The sequence below is a fragment of the Peromyscus leucopus genome, chromosome 20, assembly GCF_004664715.2.
Source record: "Peromyscus leucopus breed LL Stock chromosome 20, UCI_PerLeu_2.1, whole genome shotgun sequence".
Classification (NCBI taxonomy): domain Eukaryota; kingdom Metazoa; phylum Chordata; class Mammalia; order Rodentia; family Cricetidae; genus Peromyscus; species Peromyscus leucopus.
This window is the reverse complement of record NC_051080.1, coordinates 34,310,940-34,335,650: the sequence shown is the minus strand read 5'-3', so window position 1 is coordinate 34,335,650 and position 24,711 is coordinate 34,310,940. Positions and strand designations below refer to the sequence as shown.

At 46.6% G+C, this 24,711-nt stretch overlaps 1 protein-coding gene across 1 annotated transcript in view; it reads left to right on the top strand.

Annotated features, from left to right (window-relative positions):
- Nucleotides 1–3,439: 3,439 nt before the first annotated feature.
- LOC114694211 (apolipoprotein L3-like) overlaps nt 3,440–24,711 on the top strand; it is a 28,545-nt gene continuing 7,273 nt past the window's right edge. The window contains exons 1-4 of the mRNA XM_037197626.1: nt 3,440–3,463; nt 5,153–5,245; nt 6,794–6,898; nt 13,190–13,282. The gene's annotated coding sequence lies outside the window, so the exon portion shown is untranslated. The remainder of the gene's footprint in view (nt 3,464–5,152; nt 5,246–6,793; nt 6,899–13,189; nt 13,283–24,711) is intronic.

Here is a 24,711-nt window from a genome sequence, read left to right as displayed (position 1 = left end):
TTGACAAGAGCAGCAACGGTGAGTGACAGCCTTGTTGATCTCTTAACCTCTGAGCCATCTCTCCAGACTCTTTTAGCTACATTTTTAACAGAGAAGTTTAGATTTTGAAAAATGTAAGACTTGCTAAACTATGTTCATAATAGCTTTATTCCTAATAACCAGAAACTGGAAACAATCTAGATATCCCTCAACCCAAGAGTGAATAAGGCAAATGTGGTGTATTTTTCACAATGAAATATAACTCAGATGTTAGAAAATATGACATCATGAAATTTACAGGCAAAAGATGGAACTCGAAAAAAATCATCCTAAGCAAGATAACACAGACCCCGAAAGACAAACATGATATGTACTCACTTATAAGTGGATATTAGCTGTTAAATAAAGGATAATCCCATTACAATATACAGACCCAGAGAGGCTAAGTACGAAGGAGGGCTCTGGGAGTGATCCATGGATCTCACTGGGAAGGGAAAATGGAATAGATTTGTGGGTGGATTTAGGGACAAGTGGGGATGAGAACGGGGGGGGGGATAGGGGGGGGGGGAGGGGTGAAGGGAGAGAGTACTAGAAGAAACAGCTGGAATAAGTGGGCATTTAAGTGGCAGAGTGGAAACCTAGTACAGTGGAAACTTCCTGGAACCTATGAGGGTGAACTTAGGAGGGACTCGTAGTAATAGAGAACATGCAGCCTGAACCTGCCATCTTCTATAACAGGCAAGGCTCCCAGTGGAGGGACTGGGACACCAATCCAGCCACAAACCTTTGACCCACAGCCTGTCCTGCTGGCAAGATGCAGTGAGGCAATGGTGGCTGAGTTTGTGGGTGTGGCCAACCAATGACTGGTCTAACTTGAGGCCCAAGCCACAAGAGTGGAGCCCATGCCCAACACTGCCTGGATGGGCAGGAACTGGAAGCTACAAGGCTCACAGACATAGGGTAGAACCAAACAGGACTGCCACAAAAAGAAAAACAAACAAACAAACAAAAAAGCCAGTGAGCTGATTCCTAATGACAGTCTGCTATACTCACAGGACCAGTGTCTACACCAATCGTCATCAGAGAGACTTTCCCAGCAGCTGATGCGAGCAGATGCAGAGACCCACACCCAAACATTAGGCAGAGCTCATGAGACCCTGCAGAAGAGGGAGAGGAAGGATTGTAGGAGCCAGAGGGGTCAAGGACACCGGAGAACACAGCCCACAGAATCAACTAACCAGGGCTCAAAGGGATCACAGAGTCTGAAGCGGCGATAACAGAGCCTGCATGCGTCTGCTAAGGTCCTCAGAGGACATGCTATGGTTGTTTAGCTTGGTGTTTTTGTGGAGTCCTAACAGTGGGAGAGGGGGGTGTCTTTGATTCTTTTTTCCTGCTTGTGGGACCCTTTCCTCCTACTGGGTTGCTTTCAGCCTTGATATGAGGGTTTGTGCCTAGTCTTACTGCATCTTGTTATGCCATGTTTGGTTGATATCACTGGGAGGCCTGCTCTTTCCTGAAGGGAAATGGAGGAGCAGTGGATCTGAGGGAGAGGGAAAGTATGGGGGGGGGGGACTGGGAGAAAGGGAGGAAGAGGAGGCTGTCATCAGGATATATTGTATGAGAGAATAATGCTTTCAAAGAAAAATATTAGATTTTTGAAGCTGTGGTAAAATACATATTGGCCCACCACTGTAAGCACAGTCGTGTGTGTGTGTGTGTGTGTGTGTGTGTGTGTGTGTGTGTGTGTGTGTGTGTGCAGCATTCCAACTACGTGAGCAACATCTCCACCATCCAGATCACCTGATCTGTGGACTGACACTGGACCCTTATATAATAACTTCTCTCCACAACCTCTGCAAACAGCACTTGTTCCTCCCTGCAGGACCTGACTTCCCCATAGGACTCTCGAAGGAGATATGGAGCATCTGTCCTTCCATGTCCTGATTATTTGATTTATGCTGATGTCCCCAGGCTTCATCATGTGTGTGGGAGTCAGAATTTGCTGCCATTTAATGCTGAGAGATTTTACATTCGACACACTGCCATATTCTGGGGTGATCCGCCACACTGGTTGCAGTGGATTTGAGACTTTCCTATGACATAACAGTGACACCTTCCATCTCTCTATGTCTTCTAACTCAGGGTACAGGGGGGTAGACTGGACGGTACCTTTAAAACTTGCTGCAGAACTGCCTGGTGATGTGACTTTCATAACCAGTCCCCTCTCCCACTCAGGAATCTACTGAACATGAGGCCACATCCTCTCCCTGACTGAACTTGGTAGGCAACATTCACAATAATCAGCAGAAAGTCTTTGGTGCGATTTCCAGATTTTCTGGGTCAATTCTGGGTCATCTCACTGTGGTTTAATCCAAAAGCTACAGTGTTCACTCAGTAAATGTGCCTGGTGCTCCTGATGACCCCACATGCAGCAAACTGAGGGTAAAGTTCATCTGTGCTTCAACACAAAATATTACATTTATGGGTTAGATTCTGTTCTCCTTATGTGCAGTTCTACAATTGGTCATAGAACAAAGACTGAGAAGTTATATTTGCACTTGGATCTACAACTTGAAACCTTTCTGAAATGACACTTGTTATTTAGGGCCTGGATTTTCCCTAATGATTGAAGACAAGTCAGATGTTCTTGGGGTATAAGGGGCCAGGCTATGATCATGTGGGAGCAGTGGCTGTCCATCACTCCCAGGAAGGAACCCAGGGCCATCAACATAGTGTGCTTACTCTCTTCCCTGTGTTTTGCATCATGGAAGATTTGTCTATCCTGACCAGGAAGATGATTTCAGAAGCCACCAAGTCTCATGTTCATTAGGAAAATCCCAGCCCCTAGAAAAAGGAGACCAGCAGAGAGGTGAATGCTGTTCTGGGGCCATACCTCTTCTCCAGTGTATTGACTGTGATAGGGTGACCATGGTGGCCAGACATCTTGGCTGCTGACCCCTCCACTAGGAGATGCTGGTGTCCACACACCTCCCCTTAGAGTTCTTTCAGCTGATGTTTCCCATTGCATCAAGGTCACATTCCATTGGGCTAAAATTACCTCTAGATCATCCTCAACTCTTAAGTGACAGCCATCCTGAGTTTACATATAGCAGATCTTCAGGGTGTTCAAGTGGGACAGACCCAAGATAAGAGACCCCTATGTGGTGGTATTCTAATTGTACTGAAATGTGATTTTGATTGTATGTTAATAAATAAAGTTGCCCGGGGGTCAGAGCTATTAGAGCCATAGACAGAGTGTGGCGGTGGTGGCACATGCCTTTAATCCCATAGATCTCTATGTGTTCAGGGATACAGCCAGCATTGGAGACATATGCCTTTAAGACCTAGGGGGCTGTACATTCAGACAGTGATGAGGCAGTCACGTGTTTGGGTTTACAACCAATGAGAAGGCAGAATGACTGGAAAATCTACTTACAGACAGGAAGTAGCTCTCTTTCTCGAAGCTGGGACAGCAGGAGGAAGGGTGAGATTTTAGCTCTGAGCTCTGACCTCTCGGCTTTCTCTTTTACATTGTTTCTGTGTTTCTTATTTAATAAGACGGTTGGTTACATCAACACCCCTACTTCATTTCCTTCCCATGTGAGTCTGCAGCTCCATCCTACTGCTCAACCCAGAGACTGTTCAAGAGTGTGTGAACACTCCAGTCTATTCTGTACTCTGCAGAGGGTCCACGTCACTGCTAGCCTGCAGCTCATGTGGACCCTTTCATGGTTCTACATCTCACTGATGTTCTCTGACTGTCTAGCTAAAGTCATGCGAATAAAAGGGGACAGATTTCAGTGCAAGACAACTTGACATAGGAAACATGGTCAACAATCACTGTAAACCAGAAAACATGGCCACAAGTATTCCTAGGGGAGAGCCTCTAGGAGAGCCAAGATGTTCTCTTTGTTTTCAATGTTTTTCCCTCAGAGGCCATCTTTCTATACAGATTATACTGTGGACATGCTCAGTAGTAAAACCATAATGACTGTCCATGTATATGTGATGAACTTTCCTTTTTCCCATCTAAACCTGGGTCAGGTCAATCTGTTTTGCTCTCTGGACTGAGGGACCTGGCTTGGGCTAAAAACATTACAGTTAAAGTAACTACTCCAGCCCATGTACCTGGTTCATGTTTCATCTTCTGACCATCATGGATGAGGACCTGTGTGTTGAAATCAGGCAAAAGAGAAGCAGCATTGAAGGCAGTGGGCTTCTCAAACTGGACTCAAAGGTGGTCCAGGGTTAGGCCCATTACTGGGTCAAATGAGCATTAGACAGCCAGCATTTTTGTGTTCCTCAGAGATGAGCCTCAACAGTGTGGGATGTTGTGATTGTAAAATCCTGACCCAGAGTTAACTTGATTTGTTTTGTTGTTGTTTTTCATTAGACTAATGTCACAGGTCTTAGACAGGTGGGTCATCCTGTGGCTACAGAGTCCAACTGTTTGGAAGGGTACGTCACAGGGCATTTACATGGCCCCAAAGTTTGAGTTAGAAAGCCTTTTGTATGTCTTTTATTTTGTGGACAAACAGATGGAAAGGTTTGGAGACATCCAGAAGTGCTAGGGTTGAAACTGAAGTCAGAGCTGTTTTTAGAGCTTCAAATGCCTCTTGGTCAGTGTCTGTCCAGATTAGGGGGTCAGTGACCTCCCCTCCTTGGGCTGAGGTCTTGCTATTTCCACAGACTCAGCTAGTAGCCAAGGAAGGTAGATTGTAATAAACAAAGTTGGTCTTTCTTAGCTGACATACTGTAGCCCAAGGTCTGTAACTCTTGAAGACGTCCCTCAGTGGCCCTTTTGTAATTTATTTAGTTTTAGGGGCCAGGAGGAGGTATGGTAAGAGTATATATTGCAAGCGTGTGGTCCCAGGGAAACCTCTGATGGAGGTGGGATTCAAACAACACTGTAACCTCTCTCTGGGTCTATCCTTGTAAAAGTAAAAATATGTTTTTTCACAGGCAGGAGAGGGGAATTCCAGGATGGCTGGCAGGACTCCAGGCTGCCTGTTTCTCTAAACTTGGCAATGTGGACCACACTTTTCCTTTGTGTTTCCAGAGTCACTGGGTGTTGTTTAATCTGCATGAAAGTAGATGAACTGATTAGTTGAACAATTGTAGGAAGTTGGTGCTGGGCCAGTCCTGAGGGGTTGTTTTTTGCCAATGTCCCCAGGAATTGTAAATCTGAAATATATAGTCCACCTTTATCCTTTGATTGGGAGCAGGACAGCAGAACTTTCAACTAGGAGATGTTCTTCTGACACAGGTAAGACACCAACATTTTGCTGGGTATGTGCAAGTCTGTCTCATCATCCGAGAAGGTGACGGTGGCTTTCAGTTTTTGCAAAAGTTCTCATCTCTCAATCTGTTCTCTGTTGCTAAACGAAATTGAGGTACTCCAGCAACTGGAACCTACTTATATCTTTAAATTTTTCTTATTTTTATAACTATTTTCTAACATCTGGGGCCAACTGAGTGACAGGGGAAATCTTTTCAGCAGTGGTCCTTAATCCTTCTAAAATGGACCCAGCAAACATTATTTAAATTTGTCATTGGTCAGTGTTGGACAGAAGGGAAAATCTGTTCTGTCGAGGCAGAATTGTCCTGCATGAACCCCCACCCTACAAGGTCTGGGGCAGGGGGGCTACTTTTTTCAGAGAAGGTAGGTTTTGAGTTTTGCAATTATACAGATTATTTGTTGGAAAGGACACATAAATCATGAAAGACGAAGTTGTGGAACTTCCTCTTTAGCCCAAGTGATCTTTTCCCATTCCCAGGGGCTGTTGAGAGGAAGGGGGGCTGGTAGAGGGAGTGTGTGGCTTGAGAAACTATTTCTCCCCCTTGTGTGCACTCTGCAGATGTCAGGGCCCTCCTTGCACAAGATCCCGGCCCCTCCCCTCCTCTCCATGGGGACTGGGGCTCACTCCCACTCTGAGACCCCCAGGTGTCACTAGGGATCTCCAGAAATGTGGTGGGGTGTCCACCAGAGAAGACTACTCAGACTCAGCTTTAAGCCAATAGAAAGTGTTTGTTAGCCCGCCAGCTACTACACCAGTGTTCAGAATCCCAGTGTAGCCCTGAGTCTTTCTCAGGTTGAGCTTTAAGCACAAAACCCATATCCTGGGTTGACATTCTTCAGGTAACAAGAACAGTTAGCCAGGAGCAGATCTCCAGATGCTAAAAGCAAGGTTAGCACATCCAGAGACTTCTGGGAGAAACATGGACTTTGATGGATTAGGACTTTGTATTCATTTTGTAGGGTGGTACTACCTATTAGCTGAGTTTTATGACCTGAATGCTACTTCCATCATGGAGTCAGTTGTGCTAAGGTCTGGAGACCTACTAAGGTTTGGGGTCTGTTGCAATGAGAGGATGTGATACTTAGTGATTCCGAGTAGAGGCTCCTGGAAGAAGAACCCAGGAAAGCAGATGTCCATGTGCTCTGCACCTCATCCTCAGCAGCACCACAGTTAGCATCAACAGGACCAAGGAGTTGGGGGGGGGGCATGCTGAGGCTGCAGGTGGGGAAGGGGGCCATGAACAGAACCCAGGAGGGAGTGATCTGTGGAGAGTCCCCTAGTCTGTGGCAGCAGGTCTTTTCCCTCCAGACCACGGAGACCCCCGTGTGAATTGGGTTCAGTCAGGAAGAACCTAGAATGACAGGCCAAAGGTCACTCCTTTGAGTGGGGTCAGCAGGGAGCTTCGGATGAGGGTAGCATCCAGCAAGCAACAAGTTTCCCCTGAGTGTCAGTGGAGAGTTCCTTGAAAGTGGTGCTTTCTCTTTCTCTTTCACTTTCTGGTTTGGGTATATCAGCAGGACACTGTCTTCTGTTATCACTTGGATGCACAGCTGGTCACGGTGTGCACACAGCTAAGGACTGTCCAGTCCCATCCAAACTCTGCCCGTTGAAGATTCCTGGTAAGTTGGGGGATCTCTAAGCTCTCACACCTGCATACCCACACAGCCACTCTGAAAGAGGATTGTGGACCCATTTTGTTGCTAAGTTCAGCAAGGTTGGGCATCTGCCTCAGGTTACAGAAACAGTAGCAATGAAGCTGACCTTGCAGGCAGGTTGGGGTCGAGCCACTCCCCCTTTCCATCTGCCCTAAGCACAAGACAGGATGAGGGACTCCTCCGAGGAGACCATAGAACTTATGGGGGCTCAGTGTGTGCACAGGATGCCGGAGACTTGACCAGGAGACCTCGGAGAGATGTCCGCTGTCAGTGTCCCTCCACCGAAAACTGGAGAAAACAATGAGATGGGACCAAGCCTCTCTGTTCTTGGGGCTGGACACACAAAGCTGGCTCTGGAGTGCTCTGACTTTAGCAGAATGGGGACAAGGGCTGATTTAGAGACACAGGGACCCTGGGATTTTCTCATGCAATCTATCTCTGAACCCCCAACTGGGTCAGACCCTGTGAAAAAAACTGAGGCTTCAGAAGAGAGGGACTTGACCAAGATTCTGGGACAGGGGCTGAACAGGTAGGTAGGTGGCTGGCAGCCACGTTGCTTCTGGGATTCACCTGCCCTCTACTCAACTGTTAGGGGGTGAGTGGAAAGGACAGGGGCTCCGGTGCATCCAAGTGGAGGTTGGCATGCACACACACACACACACACACACACACACACACACACACACACAAGCTGCATTATGCAGTCAGACCTAGCTCCAGGAAGCCGAGTGTCGCCCCTGTCCCCACCCCTGCAGCATACGTTCTGGATGTCAGAGTGCTCTCTGGTGTCACTGGACTGGGGTTTGCTTGACCACTGCAGAATGACTGGAAAGTCGATCCCTTCTCTCCTTCTGCATTAAAACTCAGCTGCTTCCAGGTGCTTCTGTGACCTGCACATGGTTTCCTGGAATGTTTGCTCTGATTGCTGGACACCTGGGGTTAGAATTGGTCCAGCCTGGGATTTGATCCGCGTGTTTGATGTCTGAGGACATCTTCATTGTTCGTGATTATAGGGGAGTCAGTTGGTGGTTATGTTTGACAATCATTTGGGCAGATGAAAAGGAAGAGTGTGAGAAGAGAGATGAGATTTGTGGGGAACAGGTGATCTTGAGGAAGCAGGAACCAGAGGGTTAGGAGAGTTACCTTGGTCGGCAGAAAGTTGGGTATGTTGTTATCTGGGTTATGTGGTAGAGTAGTCTGGAAGGAAGTGAGAGGTGTCATAGGGCAGCTTGACCAGCTGTTAGGTTGGTGTGATTATTGTCTTTAGATAATGGATGGGTCAGTCTGATGTGGCCATCTGAAAGGAAGGAGCAGCCATCTGTGGGGGGGGGGGGGAATGTGTAGACAGAAAAGAAGGAAGAGGACCCTCTTGTGTGTGAGAGGATGGGGTAGGAGATTTGGGGATTTAGAGAATGACTCTATGAACCCATGTCTGTGATGAATAATCAAGGACGACTGTGAACACATGGAAATGACACAGTCAGATCAGTGGAGTTGCAGTGTGTGCTGAGGTCAAGCTCACTGGGCAGGCATGGCAAAGGAAAGCAGTTCACCACATGGCAGCCAGGAAGTGACAAGGAGGGACAGGAGGAGACACAGCCAAGATGAAGCAGTCTGTGACATACTCACAGTGACGCACTGTCTCTAAGAATAAATACCCCACTTCCTAATAGACCTCTCAGAATGTTACTGTTCAATAAGTTAAACCACTCTAGTCAGAGCCTTTCTCAAGCAATGAGACACAGAGAGGCCAAGTAACAAGGAGGGCTCTAGGAGAGATACATAGGTCTCTGTGGGAAGGGGAAATAGAATAGATTTGTGAGTGGATTTGAGGGCAGGTGGGAATGGGAACGGGGGATCAGGTGGGAGAGGGAGGGGTGAAGGAGAGAGTACTAGGAGAGACGGCTGGAATAGGGGAGCATTTAAGAGACAGACTGGAAACCAGTGAAAACTTCCTGGAACCTATGAGGGTAACCCTAGAAAGGACCCCTAGTAATGGAGAACATGCAGCCTAAACGCGCCATCTTCTGTAACTAGACAAGGCTCCCAGTGGTGGGAATGGGACAGCAATCCAGGCACAAATCTTTGACCCACAGCCTGTCCTGCTGGCAAGATGCAGTAAGGCAATGGTGCCTAGTTGATGGGTGTGGACAACAGGTGACTGGTCAAACTTGAGGCCCGAGCCACAACAGGGAGCCCATGCCCAACACTGCCTGGATGGGCAGGGACTGGAAACTACAAGGCTCACAGACCTAGGGTAGAACCAAACAGGACTGCCACAAAAAGAAAGGCAGTGAGCTGATTCCTAAGGACAGTCTGCTATACTCACAGGACCAGTGTCTAGCCTAATTGTCTCAGAGAGGCTCTCTCCAGGTGCTGATGGGAGCAGATGCAGTGACCCACACCCAAACATTAGGCAGAGCTCCTGGGACCCTCCAGAAGAGGGAGAGGAAGGATTGTAGGAACCAGAGGGGTCAAGGACACAGGAGAACACATCCCACAGAATCAACTAACCAGGGCTCAAAAGGATCACAGAGCCTGAAGCGGCGATAACAGAGCCTGCATGGGTCTGCTAAGGTCCTCAGCGGACATGCTATGGTTGTTTAGCTTGGTGTTTTTGTGGGGTCCTAACAGTGGGAGAGGGTGTGTCTTTGATTCTTTTTTTCCTGCTTGTGGGACCCCTTTCCTCCTACTGGGTTGCTTACAGCCTTGATATGAGGGTTTATGCCTAGTCTTACTGCATCTTGTTATGCCTTGTTTGGTTGATATCACTGGGAGGCCTCCTCTTTCTGAAAGGGAAATGGAGGAACAGTGGATCTGAGGGAGAGGGAAATTGGGGGGAGGGGAGACTGGAAGAAGGGGAGCAAAGGCAGGATGCCATCAGGATGTATTGTTTGAGAGAAGAATAGTGTTTTCAAAGAAAAAAATTAGATTTTTGAAGGTGTGTTAAAATACATATTTCCCCACCACTGTAAGCACTGTGGTGTGTGTGTGTGTGTGTGTGTGTGTGTGTGTGTGTGTGTGTGTGCAGCATTCCTACTACGGGAGCAACATCTCCACCATCCAGATCTCCTGATCTGTGGACTGACACTGGACCCTTATAAAATAACTTCTCTCCACAACCTCTGCAAACACCACTGCCTCCTCCCTGCAGGATCTGACTTCCCCATAGGACTCTCGAAGGAGATATGGATCATCTCTCCTTCCATGTCCTGATTATTTGATTTATGCTGATGTCCCCAGGCTTCATCATGTGTGTGGGAGTCAGAATTTGCCATTTAATGCTGAGAGATTTTACATTCGACACACTGTCACATTCTCAGGTCTGTTCATCTCCTGATGGACATCCAGGCTGTGCCTTTGACTATGATCAATCAAGTCGCTATGGATGTGGGAGAACAGACATCCGTCCATGTCTCTGTTTTCCTTGTTGCTTCTGTACATTGACTCAGAAGTGGACTGGCTGGATGATGTGGTTCTGTATATCTGGGGTGATCCGCCACACTGGTTGCAGTGGATTTGAGACTTTCCTATGACATAACAGTGACACCTTCCATCTCTCTATGTCTTCTAACTCAGGGTACAGGGGGGTAGACTGGACGGTACCTTTAAAACTTGCTGCCGAGCTGCCTGGTGATGTGACTTTCATAACCAGTCCCCTCTCCCACTCAGGAAACTACTGAACATGAGGCCACATCCTCTTCCTGACTGAACTTTGTTGGCAACTTTCACAGTAATCAGCAGAAAGTCTTTGGTGTTATTTCCTGCTTTTCTGGGTCAATTCTGGGTCATCTCACTGTGGTTTAATCCAAAAGCTACTGTCTTCACTCAGCAAATGTGCCTGGTGCTCCTGATGATCCCACATGCAGCAAACTGAGGGTAAAGTCATCTGCGCTTCGACAGAAAATATTACATTCATGAGTTAGACTCTGTTCTCCTTATGTGCAGTTCTACAACTGGACATAGAACAAAGACTGAGAATTACATTACAAGTTGTAATATATATATTACAACTTGGAACCTTCCTGAAATAACACTTGTTATCTAGGGCCAGGTTTTTCCCTAAAGATCAAGACAGCCATATGTTCTTGGGGTACAAGTGGCCAGACTATAATTATCTGGGAGCAGTGGCTGTCCATCACTCCCAGGAAGGAACCCAGGGCCATCAACATAGTGTGCTTACTCTCTTCCCTGTGTTTTGCATCATGGAAGATTTGTCTATCCTGACCAGGAAGATGATTTCAGAAGCCACCAAGTCTCATGTTCATTAGGAAAATCTCAGCCCCTAGAAAAAGGAGACCAGCAGAGAGGTGAATGCTGTTCTGGGGCCACACCTCTTCTCCAGTACATTGACTGTGATAGGGTGACCATGGTGACCAGACATCTTGGCTGCTGACCCCTCCACTAGGAGATGCTGGTGTCCACACACCTCCCCTTAGAGTTCTTTCAGCTGATGTTTCCCATTGCATCAAGGTCACATTCCATTGGGTTAAAATCACCTCTAGATCATCCTCAACTCTTAAGTGACAGCCACCCTGAGAGACATTTCTTGGCATGTCACTCACTGGTCAACTGAGCAGTTCTTTCAGTAGATCTTCAGGATGTTCAGGTGGGACAGACCCAAGGTTAGAGACCTCTACTCCACCCCTCATCATGTGAGTCTGCAACTCCATCCTGCTGCTCAACCCAGAGACTGTTCAAGAGTGTGAACACTCCAGTCTATTCTGCACTCTGCAGAGGGTCCATGTCACTGCCAGCCTGCAGCTCATGTGGATCCTTTATTGGTCCTACATTTCACTGATGTTCTCTGACTGTCTAGCTAAAAACATTCGAATAAAAGAGGACAGATTTCAATGCAAGACAACTTGACAAAAGAAACAAGGTCAATAATCACTGTAAACCAGAAAACATGGCCACATGTATTCCTAGGGGAGAGCCAAATAGCCTCTAACAGGAGAGCCAAGATGTTCTCTTTGTATTTAATATTTTCCCCTCATAGGTCATCTTTCTCTACAGATCATACTGTGGATATGCACAGTAGTAAAAGCATAGTGACTGTCCATGTATATGTGATGAACTTTCCTTTTTCCCATCTGAACCTGGGTCAGGTCAATCACCTTTGCTCCCTGGGCTGAGGGACCTGGCTTGGGCTAAAAACATTACAGTTAAAGTAACTGCTCTAGCCCCATGTAGCTGGTTCATCCTTCTTCTTATGACCATCATGGATGAGGACCTGTGTGTTAAAATCAGGCAAATGGGTAGCAGGATTGAAGGCAGTGGGCTTCTCAAACTGGACTGGAAGGTGGTCCAGGGTTAGGCCCGGTACTGGGTTAAATGAGCATTAGACAGCCAGCATTTTTGTGTTCCTCAGAGATGAGCCTCAACAGTGTGGAGTGCTGTGATTGTAAAATCCTGACCCAGAGTTAACTTGATTTGTTTTGTTGTTGTTGTTGTTGTTGTTGTTGTTGTTGTTGTTTTTCATTAGATTAATAGTAGCCACCACATCTTTTAGACAGGTGCCCACTATGCCCATCCTGTGGCTACAGAGTCAAATTGTTTGGAAAGGTATGTCACAGATGGCCCCAAAGTTTGAGTTAGAACGACTTTCGTATGTCTTTTGTTTTGTGGACAAACAGATGAAAAGGTTTGGAGACATTCAGAAGTGCTAGGGTTGAAACTGAAGTCAGAGCTGTTTTTAGAACTTCAAGTGCCTCTTGGTCGGTGTCTGTCCTGATTAGGGGGTCAGTGACCTCCCCACATTGCTATTTCCACGGACTCAGCTAGTAGCCAAGGAAGGTAGATTGTAATAAACAAAGTTGGTCTTTCTTAGCTGACATACTGTAGCCCAAGGTCTGTAACTCTTGAAGACGTCCCTCAGTGGCCCTTTTGTAATTTATTTAGTTTTAGGGGCCAGGAGGAGGTATGGTAAGAGTATATATTGCAAGCGTGTGGTCCCAGGGAAACCCTGATGGAGGTGGGATTCAAACAACACTGTAACCTCTCTCTGGGTCTATCCTTGTAAAAGTAAAAATGTTTTTTCACAGGCAGGAGAGGGGAATTCCAGGCTGGCTGGCAGGACTCCAGGATGCCTGTTTCTCTAAACTTGGCAATGTGGACCACACTTTTCCTTTGTGTTTCCAGGGTCACTGGGTGTTGTTTAATCTGCATGAAAGTAGATGAACTGATTAGTTGAACAATTGTAGGAAGTTGGTGCTGGGCCAGTCCTGAGGGGTTGTTTTTTGCCAATGTCCCCAGGAATTGTAAATCTGAAATATATAGTCCACCTTTATCCTTTGATTGGGAGCAGGACAGCAGAACTTTCAACTAGGAGATATTCTTCTGACACAGGTAAGACACCAACATTTTGCTGGGTATGTGTAAGTCTGTCTCATCATCCGAGAAGGTGACAGTGGCTTTCAGTTTATGCAAGAGTTCTCATCTCTCAATCTGTTCTCTGTTGCTAAACGAAATTGAGGTACTCCAGCAACTGGAACCTACTTATATCTTTAAATTTTTCTTATTTTTATAACTATTTTCTAATATCTGGGGCCAACTGAGTGACAGGGGAAATCTTTTCAGCACTGGTCCTTAATCCTTCTAAAATGGACCCAGCAAACATTATTTAAATTTGTCATTGGTCAGTGTTGGACAGAAGGGAAAATCTGTTCTGTCGAGGCAGAATTGTCCTGCATGAACCCCCACCCTACAAGGTCTGGGGCAGGGGGACTACTTTTTTCAGAGAAGGTAGGTTTTGAGTTTTGCAATTATACAGATTATGTGTTGGAAAGGACACATAAATCATGAAAGACGAAGTTGTGGAACTTCCTCTTTAGCCCAAGTGATCTTTTCCCATTCCCAGGGGCTGTTGAGAGGAAGGGGGGCTGGTAGAGGGAGTGTGTGGCTTGAGAAACTATTTCTCCCCCTTGTGTGCACTCTGCAGATGTCAGGGCCCTCCTTGCACAAGATCCCGGCCCCTCCCCTCCTCTCCATGGGGACTGGGGCTCACTCCCACTCTGAGACCCCCAGGTGTCACTAGGGATCTCCAGAAATGTGGTGGGGTCTCCACCAGAGAAGACTACTCAGACTCGGCTTTAAGCCAATAGAAAGTGTTTGTTAGCCCTCCAGCTACTACACCAGTGTTCAGAATCCCAGTGTAGCCCTGAGTCTTTCTCAGGTTGAGCTTTAAGCACAAAACCCATATCCTGGGTTGACATTCTTCAGGTAACAAGAACAGTTAGCCAGGAGCAGATCTCCAGATGCTAAAAGCAAGGTTAGCACATCCAGAGACTTCTGGGAGAAACATGGACTTTGTATTCATTTTGTCAGGTGGTGCTGCCTATGTGCTGAGTTTTATGGCCTGAATGCTACTTCCATCATGGAGTCAGTTGTGCTAATGTCTGGAGACCTACTAAGGTTTGGGGTCTGTTGCAATGAGAGGATGTGATACTTAGTGATTCCGAGTAGAGGCTCCTGGAAGAAGAACCCAGGAAAGCAGATGTCCATGTGCCCTGCACCTCATCCTCTGCAGCACCACAGTTAGCATCAACAGGACCAAGGAGTTGGGGGGGGGGCATGCTGAGGCTGCAGGTAGGAAAGGGGGTGATGAACAGAGCCTATGAGGGAGTGATCTGTGGGGAGTCCCCTAGTCTGTGGCAGCAGGTCTTTTCCCTCCAGACCACGGAGACCCCCGTGTGAATTGGGTTCAGTCAGGAAGAACCTAGAATGACAGGCCAAAGGTCACTCCTTTGAGTGGGGTCAGCAGGGAGCTTCGGATGAGGGTAGCATCCAGCAAGCAACAAGTTTCCCCTGAGTGTCAGTGGAGAGTTCCTTGAAAGTGGTGCTTTCTCTTTCTCTTTCACTTTCTGGTTTGGGTATATCAGCAGGACACTGTCTTCTGTTATGACTTGGATGCAAAGCTAGTCACGGTGTGCACACAGCTAAGGACTGTCCAGTCCCATCCAAACTCTGCCTGTTGAAGATTCCTGGTAAGTTGGGGGATCTCTAAGCTCTCACACCTGCATACCCACACAGCCACTCTGAAAGAGGATTATGGACCCATTTTGTTGCTAAGTTCAGCAAGGTTGGGCATCTGCCTCAGGTTACAGACACAGTAGCAATGAAGCTGACCTTGCAGGCAGGTTGGGGTCAAGCCACTCCCCCTTTCCATCTGCCCTAAGCACAAGACAGGATGAGGGACTCCTCCGAGGAGACCATAGAACTTATGGGGACACAGGATGCCAGAGACTTGACCAGGAGACCTCAGAGAGATGTCCGCTGTCAGTGTCCCTCCATTGGGAACTGGAGGAAACAATGAGATGGCCACAAGGGACCAAGCCTTTCTGTTGGGGCTGGACACACAAAGCTGGCTCTGGAGTGCTATGACTTTAGCAGAATAGGGACAATGGCTGTTTTAGAGACACAGGAAACCCAGTATGTTTTCACCAACATGACTCTGAGCCCCCACTCTGGGTCAGACCCTGTGAGGAAACTGAGGCTTCAGAAGACAGGGACTTGACCAGGATTCTGGGACAGGGGCTGAACAGGTGGCTGGCAGCGACGTTCCTTCTGGGATTCACCTGCTCTCTACTCAACTGTTAGGGGGTGAGTGGAAAGGGCAGGGGCTCTGGTGTATCCAAGTGGAGGTTGGCACACACACACACACACACACACACACACACACACACACACACAAAGCTGCATTATGCAGTCAGACCTTTCTCCAGGAAGCCGAGTGTCTCCCCTTGTCCCCACCCCTGCAGCATACGTTCTGCATGTCAGAGTGCTCTCTAGTGTCACTGGACTCGGGTTTGCGTGACCACTGCAGAATGACTGGAAAGTCGATCCCTTCCCTCCTTCTGCATTCAAACTCAGCTGCTTCCAGCTGCTTCTGTGACCTGCACATGGTTTCCTGGAATGTTTGCTCTGATTGCTGGACACCTGGGGTTAGAATTGGTCTAGCCTGGGATTTGTTCAGAATGTTTGATGTCTGGGGACATCTCCATCATTCGTGATTACAGGGGGGTCAGTTGGTGGTTATGTTGTGCCCAGATCGTGACCCCCAGAGAGACCACCAAAGACGAGCATGCCGGAATGCAAAAGCAAGGTTGAATTCTGGATATCCAAAAGCAATACAAGCCTAGGCAGGGACTTCGTCCAATATATCCAACGCAGTGGAGGCTGGAGGAAGCGCCCACCTGTCTTCAAGCTCAGTTTTTAAAGGGAAAAGTCACAAGGTTACATCATTTAGGGGTGCTAGTACAGGTACAATTCTGATTGGCTTGTGTCTAGGAATTCCAGAAATCACAATTCAGTTTTCCTTCTAAGGAAGTAGTTGCCCACCACCATTTTTCATTGGCTGCCCCCAGATGGGGGCATCTGGTGATTACACAGTCACTATGGAAACTAGGGTTGGGACATTCTATGGTCAAGCAGTTGCCTAGGGGGCCAGGGAGAGGACATTCCATAGTCCGGCAGCCATTACCTCCTGACTACCTTGTGACTCTGTACTTTTACACTTCCTGGTTTCTGGAATCTGAACTGACTGGTCTCAGTAACTTCTGGCCTGTTCTCAAAAGGAGAAATCTTAGGCCTTAATTTTAGGGTGAAAGCATTTTGGTCTTATTTCTAAGATGGCTCATTTTGGTCTCACAGTTATGTTTGACAATCATTTGGGCAGAGGAAAAGGAAGAGTGTGAGAAGAGAGATGAGATTTGTGGGGAACAGGTGATCTTGAGGAAGCAGGAACCAGAGGGTTAGGAGAGTTACCTGGGTTGACAGAAAGTTGGGTATGTTGTTATCTGGGTTATGTGGTAGAGTAGTCTGGAAGGAAGTGAGATGGGTCATAGGGCCGCTTGATCAGCTGTTAGGTTGGTGTGATTATTGTCTTTAGATAATGCATGGGTCAGTCTGATGTGGCGGTCTGAAAGGAAGGAGCAGCCATCTCTGGGGGAAAAATGTGTAGACAGAAAAGAAGGAAGAGGACCCTCTTGTGAGTGAGAGGGTGGGGTAGGAGATTTGGGGATTTAGAGAGTGGGGGTGTACCAATGAGACTGAGGAAAGGAAGAGGAGAGATGCAGGGGTGTCCTGGGAGCTGTTGTAAGGGTAAAAGATAAATCATGTCAGTTTTGGAGAGGACATCCCTTCCTAGGAAGGATTAGGACAGGAGGAATGAGGAGCAGGGAGTGAGAAAGGATAAACCTTTAAAGGAGGAGGTTAAGGAGGAGTCTGGGGTGGGAGTGGGGTCAAGGTTTGTGTATTAGAGCAGGGTCTGTGTGAGGCACCAGAGGAAGTGACAGAGAATTTCAGACTTGTCTTGAAGTATGTCTTGGATTTATGTACCTTAAATTACTTTCTTAGACCTGCAGCAACTCTAAATCTTTCTTAGTGTGAAGCCTGTCAGCAAGGAAACTGTACATAGGAAATGGACTGACCAGGCAGCTGAGTGCGTGTCCTCCTTGATGCTGCAGTTAGCTATCAATGTCCTCAGAGATCTGAGAAGGATAGCTTTGAGTGGGAAGTGTAATTTAGATGAGTTTTACATCAATTAATATAACAGAGATGTACTTAGACATTGTTAGAGGCTTATGTGGGTCATGGGGTGGAGAAGCATCGGTCTTTGGCTGTCAGACAAGAGCAGCATTTAATCTGCAGTGGTCACACAGAGCAGTGGGCCTTCAGATGTCAGACCCAGTCTGAATTGTTTTACCTGTAGAGGAAGAACTCTGGAAAATTGACCTTACTTTGCAGGGTTTTTTGTGTGTACTCAGTTTCAGCTGTAGGCACTATCAGGATAGCAAAGGGTTAAGTTGGGAAAGGAACAGTGGCCTTGGTGGCAAACCACCTGAAACAAATAATGCCTTAGTGTGTTCCTAAGAGCTTTGGGGTGAGTGGGGAGGGAGGAGTCAGCCTAATATCATTGACCCAGAGCACAGCACTTAGAGCTTTCACCATGGGTCATTTCTCTTACTGTCTATGATGAGCTAGGTCCTGCCTCACAGGAAGGAGATACACAGCCAGGGTGAACTGAACCCTCTCCTCCACCTGGGACATCAGCTGAATCCATGTTGGGACAAAGAATGACAGGAATTGACATCAAGTTCCAAGCGTGGACTTAGGGTTGGGAGGCAGCTGCTCATTACCATTGTCAACCCAAAAATCCAACTCTCATCTCAAAGAGGATAAGACAGTGTTGATCTGGAGCCAAATTGAATGGACCATGGCCCAGGAACACAGAGTTAGGTTACCGCAAATCTGTCTTTCAACATGGTTACCATTTCATGAAGCTGTGATAGTAACAGAAGAAAAAAAAGACATAAATGAACACATTTCCAAGACATTTGTGGAAACATCTGACACTGTTATAAGCCTCAGATGCCGTCTGCCTATGTTTTTAGCTTGAGGGTTGGTGGAAGCTAGTGGTCAGCTAAGTTAATACATCCCAAATGGTTTTTATCTCTTAGTCAAGGGATGCTAAATCCAACACAGCAGTGGCAGGGAACAGATATTCAAAAGACTAAAGACAGTCAGAGACACAATGTCATTAGGCCCTTGATCTGCAACATTCCAACTTCTCCACAGCTCTTGAAGTTCTCATTAGCTAATTAGAATCTTAGAAGGCTCAGTTGAGATTCATCTGGAAATTTTGATTAGCACCATCCACATTTGTTACTGACCTTGAAGTCACATTCTGTGCCCCCAAGAAGAGAGGTGAGGGCACAGGAAACGGTTTGTACACGGAAGAGGCACTATGCCCAGCAGAGTTGGGGAGTGATCAATAGAGGGTCCCACAGTCAGTGGTGGCTGAGACCACAGACATTCATCCAGCACTATGAGATGAGAAGGGCCTGAGGTCGCTCCTCTGAGTGGGTCTGTGGAGAAGGTAAGACTGAGGGTGGCAGCAGGTGAGTGGCTTGTCTGGGGCGTCCACGGGATCATCAGCTGCTCAGCAGGCGTGACTCCACTTGCCCTTCTCAGGCTGGGACATTGGCCCCTAGCTTGCCTCTAGCTGTGACTCAGATGTGCAGCTGGGATTCGGACACACTGCTCAGGATCGCTGTGTCCCACCTAACTCAGCCAAAATAAGGTTCTTCTTAAGTATGGAAATATCTTTAAAGGGACTATTGTTGAATTTTATTAAAGTGATTTAGGAATTGGCCCAGGTCACAGTTCATCAGCCTGTGGCTGAACTTGCATCCAGGTTGGAATCTGGGTGTTTTCCTCTCCCTCAGAAGTCAGCACAAGAGACTGTGGGACACCTCACAGATGGCTTCAGACTGCCTGATACATGACTAGGGCACCTCAGAGGGAAAGTGGTTGTTCTGAGTGACCTCTGGGAAATGGAGGAACTGAAGGATGTTAGTAGAGAGAACAGAGAACCAAGAGTCCACCCATCCTTGGGTCTTGACCATCCTGGAGGTAGCCCTAAGATATTGCCACATAGACGGCACCATGTCTGTCTCAGAACATGTTATATGTGCCAGGTTCCACAGTGGAAACTGAAGTCCGGAAAAGCGTGTCCTGTTCCACGTACTAGAAGGAACTATAGCAGCTGATGTCCAGCCTGCACCCTTGGTCTTAGCCAGCCTCTCTTTAGTCTGCTTGTTGGGTAGAAAGAGTGTCAGCCTGGGGACCCGGAGAGCAAGGTGCACAATCCTGTATATTTGAAAGATCAAAGGGCAGAGTCCAGGTAGGGGCAACCTATGTGTCTATACAAGTCAATTATATTCTAGAAATTTTGGAACTGTGAAAAGAAATCACTTTTTCCCTCAAAGTCACAATTAGTTGTGTGACATCGAGTTCAGTACTTTTCATCTCAGAATCTCTCTTTTTCATCAGATAGAGTGAGGATTGGCTGCTCTGCATATCCTAGCAGGGTACTGTTCTCCTTGGTGCCCTGATGTCTGGCACACATGCCACAGATGCCATGGGAAAGTGGGTACCAGGAAGCCTGAGCTTCTTTATGATCCCAGAGATGTTCAGAGGCGAGAGGATCCCACACCCAGGATCCCAGAACTATCAAGGACTTAGAGTATAGATAGTGAAAATAAACTTTTTTCATTTGAACTAATTTAAACAACATCCCAACACAGCGCACGTAAACACAGGCGCACACATAGTTTCCTGTCGCACTTAGCTCTACATTTGTCCATCAAGATTCACCCTTTGTCCCACAAGTTTCCAAAAGGGCTGATTTCCTAACCATTTCTGTGTCTGGGTGCCAGAGCACCCCCTGGAGGTAGTGGATCTGATTGAGACATGTGAAAGCTAGTCTTGGTTGTCAACGTGACTACATCTGGAATTAAATTAAAACCCAAATATGGGCACACCTGTGGGGGGATTTTTGCTTAATTTGAAATGAGAAGACCCACTTCGAATGTGGATCTTTGAGGTAGGAAGATATGCCTTCACTACAGATCTTCTGAGGAGGGCAGCCCTGAATCTAACCTAGGCCACGCCTCCTGCTGGAAGCCCATATGAGGACGCGGAAGAAGGAAGTTTTTGATCTTTGCCTGCTTGCTTTGACCTCGATAGCAGGTCCATTTTTTCACTGGCATTAGAGCCTCCTCCTTCAGGATTCCAGCGTATACTGAAGAGCAGCTGATGTTGTGCCCAGATCGTGACCCCCAGAGAGACCACCAAAGACGAGCATGCCGGAATGCAAAAGCAAGGTTGAATTCTGGATATCCAAAAGCAATACAAGCCTAGGCAGGGACTTCGTCTAATACATCCAAAGCAGTGGAGGCTGGAGGAAGTACCTACCTATCTGCAAGCTCAGTTTTTAAAGGGAAAAGTCACAAGGTTACATCATTTAGGGGTGCTAGTATGGGTACAATTCTGATTGACTCGCTTCTAGGGACTTCTAGAAATTACTTCTAAGGGAGTGGTTGCCCGCCACCATTTCTCCTTGGCTGCCCTCATGTGGGGAAATTTCTGTGGTCAGTTGCCCTGGAAACCAGGGAGAGGACATTCCACAGTCCGGCAGGCATTACCTCGTGACTATCTTGTGACTCTGTACTTTTACACTTCCTGGTTTCTGGAATCTGAACTGGTTTCAGTAACTAATGGCCTATTCCCAAAAAGAGAAATCTTAGGCTTTAATTTTAGGGTGAAAGCATTTTAGTCTTATTTCTAAGATGGCTCATTTTGGTCTCATAGCTGAGACATCCAGTCTTGTGGACTGAGCAGCTACTGGAGGCTTCAGCCTTCTATTCATAGGCAGCCATTGTTGGACTAGCTGAACCACAGCCTGTGAGTCATTCTAGAAATCTTTTTTCAATATATAAAGGGAGATTTATTCTGTAATTTCTATTACTCTAGAGAACACTGACTAATACAGTGTGTCAATTCTCTCCACTACCCACTTTCTCCTTAAGCAAGCTATTCGCACCCCTGTTCAAGGTTTCTTTGGACTAGCTCTGTTGTCTGCCTGCTAGACATGTGGGTGGCTGTGGCCCCACCTGGGCATATTACAGTCCTGAGTGGGTGTTGTTGACTGTCCTACAAAACTCCACAACCTTCCACAGGCCAACAGCTACCGTGGGGATGTGTTCCCAGAGCTGGATCAATGGGCATCATTCAGATGTTTAAATTCTTTGGCCAGTAAATTAATTAGTTTTAAGATAGATGCCTGTATTAATGTGATTTTTTTAGCCTGTTAATGAAGATATGACTCCATCTCTGTCCACTATTGTCTCAAGTTCCAGTTGCGATTATTGAACAGGAAGGATACTGGTCCTGAGGAGCTGACCCTGGGTCTCACATTGCGGAGGGGACTTCAGAACAGCTGTCGTATCTCAAACCCTGACTTTCTCTTGTGGTTTTTGAAATATTCTCTATCTATCTCCTTTTGATTTCATGTGAATATGGGAAGGCTTGGGGGGGGGTGGCACTGCCTGGGATCCTAACACTTGGGTGGGGCAGACCTAAGATTTGGAGTTCACAGTTGTCCTAATCTACATAGTGAGTCTGAGGCCAGTCTGGACTAGGTGCATACTTTAAGGTTTGGGCAAGAACACCGAGTCATCAGTTACAAGGACAGAGTGCACTCCTGAGAGTGAGCCACCATTATCTTCAGCTCTCACCATATCAATAAGTCCTTCACTCTCATTCTGGCCAGGTCCCAGGAGGAGCTGATGCCTCCGACCCACACTGCTAAACGTGTTTTCATTCCTTCCTCACATTCAGGCAATCTCAGTGCAGATTGTGTCTCTTTATGAAGTCTTCCCCACGCCAAAGATACTGAGGACTGGTCAGAGGAAGGAATGAGCATCCTCACACAGTGCCTGTGTTAGATGTTAACACCCTTTAGTCCAGTCCTTCTACTTCTACAAACAGCATAAGGAAATAATCTCAAATACCGGCACTAACAGGCAAGGAGAACATTCCACGCATTACTATTTACATAATCATTAGGAACAGGAAGGAGTCAGGGAAAAGATCAGATGTCAAAGGCGGCACACAGCAGGACCAGGGCCAGGAAGGACTTCAGGTCCTGATAGGACAAGGAAATCACAGAAGCAAGGAGGGTGTGGTACCTGGGAATCACAAAGGACTCCACGAACTTACTAAGATGAAGACCCAGTATTTGGCACAAGGCAGTGCTGTGGAAAGAGAAGAAGCATTTACAACATACACACACATACTATTATGCACATATGTAATATGTAATATACAGTTGTGTTTTTAAGATAGTGGAGATCAGTTATCTGAAAGTGGGATGTCGATTAGCATGTCCTGGGTCCAAGTCCTCACAAGTCAACACTGACAACTCACACACATTAGCTAAGTATGTGCCTGTGGACTAATACAGAGGGTCATTTCTCCCCATTACTCACTTTCACATTAAGCAAGCTACAAACAACAACAACAACAACAAAACAGGAACTAAAACCTCCACTCTGGAGTGACTCTGCCCAGGAACACCCTACACCAGCCCTGGATCCACACCAATCTCCAACCCCCTGTTCACTGGCTTCCTCCCCACCTCTGCTGCTTAGGCAGTCAGGTCATTTGCTCAGCACTTGGCCAACCCACACAGCACAGCAGTCGTGTTGACGAATGAGAGAGAAAAAACTGCAGAGACGTGTCCTCGCTCAGCATGGCTCTCATTAAGGAAATAGGCAACAGATAGTCAGGGAGAGGGACACGTGTTCATCATGGGAATGTAAGTTCGTCTGGCCACTGTGGAAATCAGTATGGAGATTTCTCAAAAATATGAAAATAGAACTTCCATAAGACCCAGTTACCCAGCTCAAGGGTGAACACCCAAGGGAACCTCCATCAGTGTGTTAGAGGGGTGCTGGCGCATCCTGGTTTATCAGTGTGATTCACAGTAACTAAGATATGGAAGGAGCAATCTTGCACATCCACAGATGGATGCATAAAGACAATGTGATGTACTAACTATGGAATTTCATTCAGCCTTAAAGATGAATGAAAGTATGTTGTCTGCAGGAAAATGGATGGAACTGTGGGTCAGCGTTTTGAACAAAATAAGTCAGACTTAGAAGACAAATATTGAGTGTTTTCTTTCAAATGTGGGCCCTAGATAACACACACACACACACACACACACACACACACACACACACACACACACACACATGAAAGTAGTAATGGGACTATTTAGCCAAAGGCAGACTAGTAACAGAAATGGTACAGACTGAAAACAGTCCATGGACATGATAAACTTAATGAAAGTGGCATTTTGAAACTCTTCACTATGGACAATAAACAGATGTTAATAAGAAAGAAAAAACACTCAATAGAACAAGGAAGGGAGGAAAGTTTAGAGGCAGGGAGCTCAGAGAACCCAACAAGCCCTGTATTCTTGAGGAAAGTAGAGAGCATGTGGATTCCTCAGGGTAAATGTTCCCTTTTACTGAATAAGGCAGTCTGAAAAACCTTGACAGGTGCTGGGGTATCAGTCCCTGAAACATGATGAAATCACAGGTCAGCGTGGAGGGTCCCACCTACCAGTGACCCCCATATGCTGCTGATCTTAGCATTTCTATCACAGCAGGAATCCTCTTCACTGACAGTTGATTTTAGTAGTGTGACATTTGAAATGTCATTTTCAAATGTAAGAGGCACACCCACCAGGCATGTTACAAATAACTCGTCCTCACTCCCTTCTCTTTATTATAATAACCTCCACATCCCTGAGAACACTCATTGTGGGCAACTCACTTGGGCTGGAACCTGACCTCAAGGGACCTGAGAAGATTTGCGGCCATTACACTGTTGGTCTCATTTCATGGAAAGTGCCCCTGTTCTGCTGCCATCGTGAATAAATGCCTGGACTGCTGGGACTGCCTCTGGATGCCTCCTCCTTTCTTCTTCTTCCTTTTGCATCTCTCCCTCCTCCTCTCTCTCTGTCCTTCCTTTCTCTTCTCTTTCCCTCAAACAAAGTCTTGTATGTCACCCAAGCAGTCCTCAAACTCACAATCTTTCTACCTCATCTTCGATGTGCTGGGATTATGGGTCAGCACCATTATTTCAGGATTCCATTTCTCACAGATTATACATGCTAATTAATTGAATATTTTAGAGTAGCTAATTAATTGAACATTTCAGAGTAGATAGTAGTGATAGTGAGAACTTAATTTTTAATATTATTTCTTTAGTGATTTGTTTATTTTCATTTTATGTGAACTTGGATTTTTCCTGAATGTATATCTATATGAGAGGTTTGGATATCATAATGCTGTAGTTACAGACAGTTATGAGACACCTATGAGTGATGGGAATTGAACCTGGGTCCTCTGGAAGAACAGCCA